The 14,114-nt window shown below is 43.6% G+C and overlaps 1 protein-coding gene across 1 annotated transcript in view; it reads left to right on the top strand.

Moving 5' to 3' along the window:
• The first annotated feature begins 249 nt into the window (after nt 1–249).
• LOC139478303 (collagen alpha-1(IX) chain-like) overlaps nt 250–14,114 on the top strand; it is a 238,078-nt gene continuing 224,213 nt past the window's right edge. Inside the window, exon 1 of the mRNA XM_071260719.1 lies at nt 250–335. The gene's annotated coding sequence lies outside the window, so the exon portion shown is untranslated. The remainder of the gene's footprint in view (nt 336–14,114) is intronic.

The raw sequence follows: 14,114 nt of genomic DNA, 5'->3' as shown, positions 1-14,114 counted from the left end.
TAGCATATGTTTCAACTTCTATAGATAAATAAACACACGGAGACAGTGTGACACGAGTGACGAGACGGGAAACCTCGACTAGCTGTGGTGTGAAAACACACCCACTTACTACCCCGTGTCTCAATGCGCAGCTTGTGTTTTACGTCCACGTGTACCACAGAGCCCCACCCACCCCACTCCGGCCTCCCCCGAGGGGCAAGCAGCGATCAGAAGACATGACGACAACTGAGGGTCCCCTGCCACCCCCTGTCACAACGCTGTGACGTCACAGCGCGTGAAACTGCCGTCTTCCTCCACAGTGGATGTACCTGTGTCGTGCGCGCGGAGGAATACAGGTAGGCGATTTAATTATGGTTAAAACATACACATACGAGTGTATGCCATGCTTTAATAATCAGCTCCTGTTTATTCAGACGGTAAATGTTAAATTATTCCATTCCAGTTAGTTAGAACTGGTAATAGTTTGTGTTGTGCTCACTTTAACCACGTTACTGATATCTGAAACTCGAGGCATCGCGGACCGCGAAACACGGACCCGTGATGCATATTGATATTGAAACAGTTACAATGGATTAAGAATAGTTAAAATGTCAAATGTAAGCAAAAATCTTGACAGTCTTGTTTGAAGTGGATTTTCAACTTGTTCGCGTAAAAAGAAAGTGAGTTGGAATGTTATTGATACCCGACCCACGTGAGATGACCGCGGAAGGCGCTGCACTTGGGGGTCCGCTCACTCGGAACCAGCTGTAGGTCGGCTTGAACTTACCTGTCGACAGCAACACGTGGGATATCACTTACAGTGTCAAAACTGGGGGTATAGCATCAATCTATACACTCTTCGACAGGTGATAGTTGAGAGATTCCTATATTTGAATGAATGTACACGTTCATATGAAGGTCGCGTTACAATGTATGGAAGTACAGTAAAACAAGTTTGCTTGTCTGTTACTCATCGTTTTAACAGTAGTCAATGACGTCACAGTTTTGTAACAACAAAAAGTTTTGCGAGGAAGCCGATTCCATGTATCCTGGTATTTTCCCAACTCTGTGTGACTGTTGGAGGCCAGCAATCATGATGACTTTATATACAGACTACGAGCTGCTCTAAAAACCTGATACACAACCTTAAACATGCTGTCTACTATTGTAAGACAACACCAGATGTAACGTCAGATAAGGCACCAGTTAATAAAATAGCATTTCTACCATGACTTGCTCAGTAACCTTGTACGTTAATTTCCTAACGTGTCACAACCTTATATAAAGAGCGATCATGCCAACGGTTATATTGCCGTGAGGTATCCAAGGCCCTGTTTACAGGAATCAGGATGTGGGTGAAATTGAGATGAGGTCATCAATGTCCTATTTACAGGAATCAGGGTGTGGGTTATATTGAGGTGAGGTCACCAATGTCCTATTTACAGGAATCAGGATGGTGGTTATATTGAGATGAGGTCATCAATGTCCTATTTACAGGAATCAGGATGATGGTTATATTGCGGTAAGGTCACCAATGTCCTATTAACAGGAATCAGGATGGTGGTTATATTGAGGTGAGGTAATCAATGTCCTATTTACAGGAATCAGGATGTGGGTTATGTTGCCGTGAGGCCATCAATGTCCTATTTACAGGAATCAGGATGGTGGTTATATTGAGGTGAGGTAATCAATGTCCTATTTACAGGAATCAGGATGGTGGTTATATTAAGGTGAGGTCACCAATGTCCTATTTACAGGAATCAGGATGAGGGTTATATTGAGATGAGGTCATCAATGTCCTATTTACAGGAATCAGGATGGTGGTTATATTGAGGTGAGGTAACCAATGTCCTATTTACAGGAATCAGGGTGGTGGTTATATTGAGATGAGGTCACCAATGCCCTATTTACAAGAATCAGGATGTGGGTTATATTAAGGTGAGGTCTCCAATGTCCTATTTACAGGAATCAGGATGGTGGTTATATTAAGGTGAGGTCTCCAATGTCCTATTTACAGGAATCAGGATGTGGGTTATGTTGCCGTGAGGTCATCAATGTCCTATTTACAGGAATCAGGATGGTGGTTATATTGAGGCGAGGTCACAAATGTCCTATTAACAGGAATCAGGATGTGGGTTATACTGCGATGAGGTCACAAATGTCCTACTAACAGGAATCAGCCTAGGTGCTGCGAGTGACCTTTATGTCATTTACTTTGTGAATTTTGAACACAATTGGAATCCGAAATCAAACCCACGACCAGTGTATCCTGGGTCGAGTAACGGATGAAGCCGAGGCGCCTGTGCACGTGAGGATAACCGTGTCCTCCACCAAGTAGTGGCTTATTTCTCTGGATCAGCAATACGTTATCAAACATGCCGTCATCAAGGGCGGAGTTCATCTTTGTTGATACAGACTCCTGTACTTAACCATGTGGTTATACTCGCATGTCCATGGCGTTAATAAACACTGTATGTCTGTTGCTAAATTTTTTTCACAAAAAGCAAATCTGATTTTAGAAGATACCGCAACAAAAACATTGTGACTGACATCTGAAAACCAATGGTAAATATGCCCTCAATAAACCACGGGTACATTCCTACAAGGGCATTTGGGATGGAAATGTACGTCTTTACTGTGGCCGTTAGACTTGTACAAGTCTCTAAGGCAATGATTATTAGTTTAAATCATAATTTCTTGATTATGTAAATAAGAAACAATTTGTCCTTATAAGAGACTGCAGCCCTTATCTAGACTTGCCTATAAGGAGGATAAAAGTACTACACCTCCATGGACTTTTCTGTCAGTCACAGCCTTGGGGCAAGACTGTGTCGCCGTGTGTTGCCCTCGAAGTCTCAGCATGTGTTCAATGGCAGTGCTCTCTTGCACACGTTCCTAATGCTGTGCACTAGACTACAATTGACCTTAGTTGACCTCCACATGCATGTTCTATTCATCCTTTCTAAAGACAAGATTTGTCACATGTTCACTTTCACCAAAACCGCGAGTACATTTTGACAGATGATCTCCAAGACATGTCAACATTGCAGGTTCTCCTACTTGGTGGTTGGTTAACCCTTTAACTGCCGCGTAGTAGAGTAAAAGTGCAAAATGCTTGCTGTTCTATATTGCAGCTGTTGTATAGAATATGTACCCCTTCAGATGTTGCTGTGCTAATTTGCAGCTGAAGTATAAAACACTTGCCACCTCAGTGGTTGCTGAGCTATATTGCAGGTGTTGTATAGAATATTTAGCCCTTCAGATGTTGCTGTGCTATATTGCAGCTTAAGTATAAAACACTTGCCACTTCAGTGGTTGCTGAGCTATATTGCAGGTGTTGTATAGAATATTTAGCCCTTCAGATGTTGCTGTGCTATATTGCAGCTTAAGTATAAAACACTTGCCACTTCAGTGGTTGCTGAGCTATATTGCAGGTGTTGTATAGAATATTTAGCCCTTCAGATGTTGCTGTGCTATATTGCAGATTAAGTATAAAACACTTGCCACTTCAGTGGTTGCTGAGCTATATTGCAGGTGTTGTGTAGAATATTTAGCCCTTCAGATGTTGCTGTGCTATATTGCAGCTTAAGTATAAAACACTTGCCACTTCAGTGGTTGCTGAGTTATATTGCAGGTGTTGTTGCAACTATTCTATAGAATATTTAGCCCTTCAGATGTTGCTGTGCTAATTTAAAACACTTGCCACTTCAGTGCTTGCTGTGCTATATTGTAACTTTTGTATAGGATATTTACCCCTTTGCAGCTGAAGTACTTGCCATTTCAATGGTTGCTGTGCTATATTGCAGGTGTTGTATATAATATTTACCCCTTCAGATGTTGCTGTGCTAATTTGCAGCTGAAGTATAAAACACTGACCACTTGCCAAAACACTTGCAACTTATCAAACTTTGCAAATCCTGCAGTCGACCGAAATTAGCACGTTGAAATCCATGTTGTTTTCGAACCGGACGTCGACTTCGTTGGCGGTTTTGATTGGACAATGCATAGACTCATAAGTCAAGCAAAATGTAACTCCGGAGTTCCAGCCTTCGGCAGGGCTGGCAACTGGGCTTTAATAGTCAGTTAACTCCCTTGCCTCGGGAAGATGCTGCATTCAGATGTGATACTGGCACTTCTGTAACCACTTCCTGATACCTCAGAAGTGCTCACCAAGAACAGACAGTCCAGTGTGAGTCACGAACTTCAGCACCTAATTGAAAAGTCACGCACTGGTAATATTTCGGGTTTTTTCAACGTTCAGTTGAATTATTAGTATATATCAGGAAAAACATTTTTCTGTACAAAATGATGTTGCAGAGACAAAGTTTGGCCTTTATGTTCGATTCGACCATTAGTAATAATTCAACCCTACACATGGCGGCTCTTTGCGCATGTCGCATTTGTCACGTGTTGTGTTGTCACATGACGCACATCCTCGATGGGGGAGACACCTTAAGATCTGGGGTACAATAGGTCTTCAGCAACCCATGCTTGACATAAAAGGCGACTATGCTTGTCGTAAGAGGCGACTAACGGGATAGGGTGGTCAGGCTCGCTGACTTGGTTGATGCCTGTTATCGTATCCCAATTGCGTGGATCGATGACATGATATCAGTCACTGGAGTGTCTGGTCCAGACCGCCGTGATACAACTGGAATATTGCTGATTTTGGCGTTAAACAAACAAACAAACAAAAAACAAACAAAGTATCCTCTGGTCTTGGTAAAAGACCACGCGACACTCGAAATTAAGGATTATCCCCCCCCCCCCCCCCCCCTTTATGCCCATTTTCAGGAAATATGGCGTACTTAGGGCTGCCTTTAACTGCAAGTTATCGTTGGTGATAAAAGGTGACAAATTATTTTTCATGTCATAACAACTTTATGCCTTCTAAAACTCCCTGTCAAAGTTGGGGACAGGAGAGAATTATTCAGAATGGTACATACAACTTGGTGAAATTCTCTACAATGGCGGATTGTCAACATAAACTGCCGGTCAAAGAAAGTATACGCCTTACGGTGGCACAATATGAAACAAACAAGAAATGGTTATCAGAAATATTTTATACGGGTATTTTAGTTATGTTTTGGAAGTTTGCAGGTCTTCGGCCCTTAAGGGTTTGATAACATTTGTAAATTTTGGTTGAATTTAATTTTCATACATATACTTTCTTTTGACCGTCTGTTAAGAATAAAATATATTTAACTTACTAGAAATACAGACTACTCTTGTATCAAATGAACATTTATAAGTTTGTTTATCTAAAGTTGACCACACAAGCCAAGGATAACGCTTAAATCGCATTTGATTAGCTGTGGTAGAAACTGTGGCTTCTGATTAATTGAAGAGCCGTATAGACAATACTGATCTTCATCCTCATCTCAATCTTATGTCTGAATCCGAACCTGAAAATGTTCCGAGAGTTCCGAGAGGACTCCCTATGAACCTGTTGGTTGTCATCCCGTCAACAGAATAAAGTCACCAGTTCGTGTTCGTGTTCAGCAACTGGGCCAGTCAGAATTGATTCTTTTGCTTTCATTTGATACTTTGAGTAAGGAAAGTGATTTGCACGACACAGTATCATCCGGGCTATCAGTTTGTAGCACGTGATTCTCTCACTGACCCTGTGCACATGGGGTCACTTCCGGGTCGACTGTGATCCCCAACAAAACATTATATGAGATAATGGTTTGATTTTCCAGCGGATTTCCATCAATGCATTTGTGTCATGTCTCGGACATAATGGTAGACTCGGACCACTATGCTGAGGGAAGTAATACGTCTGAGAGACAAAAGATCCCAGGCGACACAAGGCAACAATATCGGCAGTACGTCATGGACAACTAACAAGTTTGCAGGTTGATCTTGAGCAAGAACATATGAAGACATACCACACCACGCTACACTGGCCACTTGGGTGCGTCTCTTCCTGTCATATATTCCAAACATGTAGTAGCTATATCATAAAACAATGCAATGGTCATATAGCTCAAGAGTACTACTGGTTTCTTGTCGATCCGTCTAAGGGTGTAAACTGTCCCCCCTCAACCGTCCCGTACCCCTGACCATCGCTCTCACCTAGGTGATCAGTTAGGGCGTACGTCTCCTCGTCTCCCACATCGCACTCTCTGCATATGATAGTCTTACAGAACACTGCTGACGTCACGAGGCCCCCTAATCCGATAAATGCCATCCCGACGACGATGCAGATGTCGAGGTCGTTGCCAAGTTTGTTGTAGTAGATGTCGACAGCTTCCTGCTGTCGCGCGGTGAGGGAGGGGTCTGGGGTGTGGCCCCGGGGAATCATGTACCCGATGGTGGAGATTAAGAGACCGATGAAGACGCTTCCTATAGCAAACAGGATCAGATAGTCGAGTGTAGTCTGCGGAGGTTCAATGAAACACCCGCTTTCGTTGGTGTTGGTGTCGGGCATGATGTGGTCTTTATGACTCAGGTAATGTCACATCACATATTAAGTATTAAGTTGTGGAATTTTTATCAGGAACTTTGGTGTGCCGCGCCTACAATTCCATGTATTGACTGGCATATACAGTTTCTCAACTGGTATGGGGAATCACGTATTGCTGTGCTTGTCACAAGACGGATGTCGTCAACGTTGTATTGCGTCCAGCAGTAGAGTACCTGCTGAAGAGTGGTTGTCTCGTACAGGCTTCTCTCTGTTAGGCACCTTAGCCCTTCTGAAATATAAGCGTAGAATAACAGGCATTGCATGATGAATAACAGAAACTGTTATTAACTACGAATGAATGTGTGTCTGTTACCATATACAGTAAACTACGGTTATAACGAACTAAAAGGGGCCACTAATTTTAGTTCGTTATAACCGTAGTTCGTTATAAGCTTATGTACAGCATAGATACACCAGTGGGACCAAAAAATAAGTTCGTCATATTCGTCAGTTCGTTATAAGCGTGTTCGTTATAAACGTAGTTTACTGTATTTGTAACTTGCATCTTGATTCTCAAAAAACAGCAATCTGAGTGGCGACATCCTGATCGCTTTGACCTTGTAATTAGTTGTCACCCAGATAGCCTCATCATGGCACAACATTCTTGTTGTGCCCGTGCCATTTTCCTTTTTCCTTTTCCCCGACAAACATTAGTATGTATATTTAACATAAGTCTTGTATGCTGTGGATGTCGACATATTTCACATTATTGTTTCAACAAAGCAGTGTCTATTATTCGTGGCAACAAAGCTTGAAATGCCTGAAGGGTTATGTGGACAAAAAGCACATGCCAGATTTGGCGCACGTGCTTAATGTCTTGGGGGAATGCTCTTACATCCAACAGACTGGTCTAACTATCCCAGCTGCCAAATGTTGTTTTATTGTACAATGTTGATCATTATATCTATTGTCAGCTGCCTTATTTAAACATGTCCGTCCAATTAATCCTCAATTTCCGCCATGTGTACAGTGGCCCCGCAATACGTGCCTTATAAAGGCTACTTCCCGAGGTTTGGGCATAAATACAGCTTCATGGCATCCCCCTAAAAGGCTGGTGACGGAGAGGCGCGCAGTGCATCATGGGACGTCTGGCAGATGACCTCCATCCAACAGCAAACATAGCTCATGAAATATGATCACATGATCTCCGACATGCGGACAGTGAAAACTTCAGGATTATACTCTAGTTGACTTTGAATCGTATTAAATCCCAGACCATCTATAAGTCAAGATGAGCCAGATGTAGACAGGTGGGGGTCCAGGACCACAAGCCTGCCACTGCAGGTATAAAGCAAAACGTATACCACCCCGCACTGTAAATATTTGTTTGCCGGCAGAATATAGCTTACACTTTCAGAAGCATTGTCAACTGGCTTGTTTCCGACACGACTACAGTGATCATTGCAGGAAAGAAACGTGACAAACATCCTTGATATTAATATTATGTCATGCAGAGTAAGTTAATATACTAGTGAAGAGTGTCACCAGTTTATTCTACAGTCACGCGAAGATCCGGGTTGAAATAGGTCTTCTGCTACCCACCCCTAACGGGATTGGGTGGTCAGGCTCGCTGACTTGGTTGATACATGTTGTGGTATCCCTATTATGTAGATCGATGCTCATAATATCAATCACTGGATTATCTGGTCCGGACTCGAACATTTTACAAACCGTCGAAATATAGCTGGAATTTTGCTGAGTGCGGCGTAAAACAACAAACAAACAAATAAATTCTACATATTCTACATATGATGTGCCAGTGAAGAGCATCACCAGTATGTATATATATATATATATATATATATATATATATATATATATATATATATATATATATATATATATATATATATATATATACTGGTGATATATATACTGCATATATGACAGCTTTCAAAGTCCAATGTATTGCTGAGGAGGTGCCTGTCTTACTACTGATTTGCTTTCATTTTGCTGACCGCTTCCGTGGCGTAGTGGTAGAGCGTCCGCCCGGAGAGCGGAAGGTCCGGGGTTCGATCCCCGGCCGCATAATACCAAAAGACGTTAAAAGATGGTACTTGTTGTTACCCTAAAACAAGGACTGGTCGGCTCGGAGTCAGTATACTGTGTCTGAGTGGGGTATTCATGTTAAACTGCGGCATGGTATCTCAGTGGGCTAGCACTGTAAATTGACATCAGTCCGGACTAGTACAAGCAGCATCACAAACACACACACGTACATGCACGTCGCTATATAAGTGTAATAATCTTGGACGCGACGTTAAACCCCATTTCACCTCACCTTTCATTTTGCTACTAAACTTTAACAAACACATGTTGCCATGAAATCTATAGCAGGTAAGTGTCTGTTACCTATCCGGTCGATGGATATCGACATATCGGTCGATGCGCTTTATAGCTATATACATTTCAGTCAGTGTCATACTTTTTAATAAGAAAACCTAACTGACCAGGCTACTTGATTCCCCGCGAGTCTGTGTGTTGAGTAGGGTGAGGTTATACACATGAGTTTGTATTCTTGTTAAGTATGTTCATCAGACGATAGGACCTCCATTCATTCATTCAGACCCCTCACCCTCATAGCGGTTCAGACACCTCACTCTCACATCGGTTCAGACACACCACCCTCACATCGGTTCAGAACCTCACTCTCATATCGGTTCAGATACCTCACTCTCACATCGGTTCAGACACACCACCCTCACATAGGTTCAGACCCTCACTCTCATATCGGTTCAGACACCTCACTCTCACATCGGTTCAGACACCTCACACACACATCGGTTCAGACACACCACCCTCACATCGGTTCAGAACCTCACTCTCATATCGGTTCAGATACCTCACTCTCATATCGGTTCAGACACCTCACACACACATCGGTTCAGACACACCACCCTCACATCGGTTCAGAACCTCACTCTCATATCGGTTCAGACACCACACTCTCATATCGGTTCAGACACCTCACTCTCACATCGGTTCAGACCCCTCACTCTCATATCGGTTCAGACACCTCACACACACATCGGTTCACACACCTCACTCTCATATCGGTTTAGACACCTCACCTTCACATCGGTTCCGACACCTCACTCTCACATCGGTTCCGACATCTCACTTTCACATTGGTTCAGACACCTCACTTTCACATCAGTTCAGATATCACACTCTCACATCGGTTCATGCACCCCATTCTCACATCGGTTCAGACACCGCACTCTCACATTGGTTCAGACACCACACCCTCACATTGGTTCAGACACCTCACTCTCACATTAGTTTAGACAGCTAACTCTCAAAACGGTTCAGACACCCTCACCTTAACATCTGTTCAGACGCGCCACCCTCACAAACACCTTACTCCCACATCAGTTCAGACATCCCACTCTCACATCGGTTCAGACATCCCACCTTAACATCGGTTCAGACACCCAACACTCACGTCGGTTCAGACACACCACCCTCAGATCGAATAAAGACACCTCGCTCTCACATTGGTTCAGATACCACTCTTACGTCGGTTCAGACACACCACTCTCCTCACCTCACATTAGTTCATACACCTCACTATCACATTGGTTCACACCATGATCTCACATCCGTTCAGACACCGTGCTCTCACATTAGTTCAGACACCTCACTATCACATTGGTTCAGACACTCAACCTTCAAATCGGTTCAGACACCTCAATCTCACATTGGTTAAGACACCTTACTCTCACATTGGTTCAGACACTCCATTCTCACATTGGTTCAGACACCCCATCCTCCAATTGATTCAGACATCCTCACCTTAATATCGGTTCAGACACACCACCCTCACGGCGGTTCAAACACCTTACTCTCACATCGGTTCAGACATCCCACACTCACATCTGTTCAGACACCCCACTCTCATATCGGTTCATGCACCCCACTCTCATATCGATTCAGACATCCCACCTTTACATCTGTTCAGACAAGCCACCCTCACGGCAGTTCAAACACCTTTCCCTCATATCAGTTCAGACATCCCACTCTCACATCGGTTCAGACACCCCACCCTCCCACTGATTCAGACAACCTCACCTTAACATTGGTTCAGTCACACAACCCTCACGGCGGTTCAAACACCTTACTCTCACATCGGTTCAGACATCCCACACTCACATCGGTTCAGACATCCCACCTTAACATCGGTTCAGACACCCCACTCTCGTATCGGTTCATGCACCCCACTCTCATATCGATTCAGACATCCCACTCTCACATCGACTCAGACACCTCACTCACATAGGTTCAGACACCTCACTCTCACATAGGTTCAGACACCTCACTCTCACATAGGTTCAGACACCTCACTCTCACATAGGTTCAGACACCTCACTCTCACATTGGTTCAGACACCTCACTCTCACATAGGTTCATACACCTCACTCTCACATTGGTTCAGACACCTCACTCACATAGGTTCAGACACCTCACTCTCACATCGGTTAAGACACCTCACTCTCACATTGGTTCAGATACTCCACCCTCACATTGCTTCAGACTCAAAAGGTTCAGACACCCAGCTGTCACATCGGTTTAGACAAACGATGCGCCTAATCTGTTTAAACAACATTGTTTCAATAACTGTATTTATATAATGACATTCAAGAACTTTATGCTAAACTTTGAGAACACTGGGTCGGCCTTGTGCGATGCACGTGAAATATATTTCCTGAGCCATTCGCATGTGCAACATGCTCTTTGGACACTCGGGTTATGAAATGCATGTCATGGAGCAAGTATACATTTCATACAGGACCAACTCGAGCACACTCAGCCATAACCTAAACACTACTTGCCCATGGTGATGGGCATATTATAAGAAACCATACCCCTCATCAAGATAAGAGTAATTTCTTTTCAAAATGTTCGTAATATCTGCTATCTCACGTACTGCATAAAACACCCACGTCGCCGTTCCTAACGGATACAAATGTGTAAGTTAATATTTAATTCCATGTCACCCTATCAAAAGGCTACATTCGTTAACTTTCGGTACGGACTTCGGGGTTAATGAGAAGTTCGGTCACTGGCATTGTGTATCTGCCAATTCAGTCAGTCAATGCCCGGAGAAAAGAGCCATGGTTCAAATCCTATTAAAGGTAGGTGAGGTGAAATAGGGTTTCACGTCGCGTTCACTATTAATGTTTGTTTGTCTGTTTGTTGTTTAACGCGACACTCATCAATATTCCAACTATATGACGGCGGTCTGTAAATGATCGAGACAAGACCAGACACTCCATTGATTGATATCATGAGTATCGATATACGCTATTGGGATAGGATGACATGCATCAACCAAGTCATTGAGCCTGACCACCCGATCCCCCTAGACGCCTCTTTCGACAAGCATAGTCGCATTTTACGGCATGCATGGGTTGCTGAAGACCTATTCTAGCCCGATCTTCACGGGCCAATATTATTGCACTGATATCCAGACGTTCATGTACGTGTGTGTCTATTATTATATCGGTTATATAGAGCGGGCTCACTGGGATACCATGCCGCAGTTTAACATGAATACCCTACTCAGACACAGTGTACTGACCCCGGGCCCACTAGTGCTTGCTGTGCTCCTGTAACAGAAACTGTGGAAACTTGACGATTGTTTTTTGTTTGGCGGCTAGCGTTAACCGATTATTTGATTATCTCCCCTTTATGACGAATCGTCAATCCGTGCGTCACAAATGATATGTGCGTAAGTGAAATACATGTCACTGCCCGTCAATGCAGCTTTTGGAAGATGTTAACGTATTTATATAGGTCAAATGTCATGCCATGTAAGCAAAGTATATAAAGACTGAAAACTATACGACTTTGTTTTGAGTGCGCCAACATCGCCGAGCACCAGTGAGGGTTTGTCGGAGTGCCATATTTCAACGTGAGTTGGCACACACGCACCAAGGGATCAAACCACGACACTGGGATGGAGGCTTTCCTTGTCACTCCTGACCCGGATCTTATATAGAGAATCTCACCCTCGTGTCTTTTGATATCAAATATATCAGCAAGTGTTGATATATTTGATATCAAAAGACACGAGGGTGAGATTTTATTTATCATCCAACATCTTTTTCCAACTTCTTAAGTTTGTAGACAGTAGGCAGTGTCTTAGTGTAAAAAGTACTGCATGAGCCATAAGTGATGTCATTTGATTATGACGTAACAAATGACGTCACAATGGTCGGCAAAGCATTGTGATGCAATTTCATTGCAGCTATAACTACAATGTAGATATCGCATGATCTCAACCAACCGATATCTCCTGTTGGAGCCAGCTTTTGATGATATAGCGTGGCATTCTACTCATCGTGTCTGTTCCCACTATCGACCACGTGGTCTACAGATTGTATGAGTCAGCAGCTGCCCTCATCGATCAGGCAGGTGGGCCGTAATATGTTGATTGATTCAATACAGAGCTCCATAGTCTGTGTGACGGGGAGATAAAAGGCAGCCGGCTGCACCCCGTGTGTCGTTATGCTTGGAGGAATATTCAAATTAGACATTTCAGTAGAAATGAATTGAGAGTATTAATAATATTATTATTATTCGATTGTCATGTCCTCACGTCAAGTCCAAATGATATATTTCATAGTAATCGATAATATGACACATAACACAATGAAATACGAGAGTGTTCAGGAAAAAAGCTCAGCTTGTGTTGTTGATGCGCTGGTGGAGCTTGGCCCGCCATGCACCCAAACCACACACCCGACAGTCGCATGTCAGGGCGGAGTTGAACCGCTGCTAATGAGTTAATTCATTTGGAATGAGAGTCTTCAGTTGAACGTTAAGGAGAACAAATGACTTTGTTACAAGATAACGTGTACTGACGAGAGGAACAGAGGGCAGGGATATATACTGTTGTTTCAGGGGAAACGCTCCTGATGGTAAAGGTAGTGGGCTATTTCTCAAAGAAAATGTTTGGTAATTCAACTGTCATCCTAGGAGACTATTCGGAATAGCAACACTGAATGCATGCACATAAACGAAGCTTATACTGAACGAAAGACTGCATATGTTGTATCAAAACATTATTTGAAAATATACTATTGTGTGGGTACTACAGACAGGACCTGGCCCTGTGGGACTGTGTGGGCACTACAGTCGTGGACCCTGTGAGACTGTGTGGGTACTACAGACAGGGCATGGACCCTGTGAGGGTGTGTGATACTACAGTCATGTACCCGTTGAGACCGTTTGGGTACTACAGACAGGACATGGACCCTGTGAAACTGTGTGGGTACTACAGACAGGACATTGACCCTGTGAGACTGTGTGGGCACTACAGTCATGGACCCTGTGAGACTGTATGGGCACTACAGTCATGGACCCGTTGAGACTGTTTGGGTACTACAGACAGGACATGGACCCTGCGAGACTGTGTGATACTACAGACAGGACATGGACCCTGTGAGACTGTGTGATACTACAGACAGGACATGGACCCTGTGAGACTGTGTGGGCACTACAGTCATGGACCCGTTGAGACTGTTTGGGTACTACAGACAGGACATGGACCCTGTGAGACTGTGTGATACTACTGACAGGACGTGGATCCCGTGAGACTGTGCGTGCTACAGACATGGACCCTGTGAGACTGTGTGATACTACAGACAGGACATGGACTCCG

The sequence above is a fragment of the Haliotis cracherodii genome, unplaced genomic scaffold, assembly GCF_022045235.1.
Source record: "Haliotis cracherodii isolate W230 unplaced genomic scaffold, xgHalCrac1.p SCAF_4, whole genome shotgun sequence".
NCBI classification, from domain to species: Eukaryota; Metazoa; Mollusca; class Gastropoda; order Lepetellida; family Haliotidae; genus Haliotis; species Haliotis cracherodii.
This window is presented reverse-complemented; position numbering and strand designations above follow the sequence as displayed.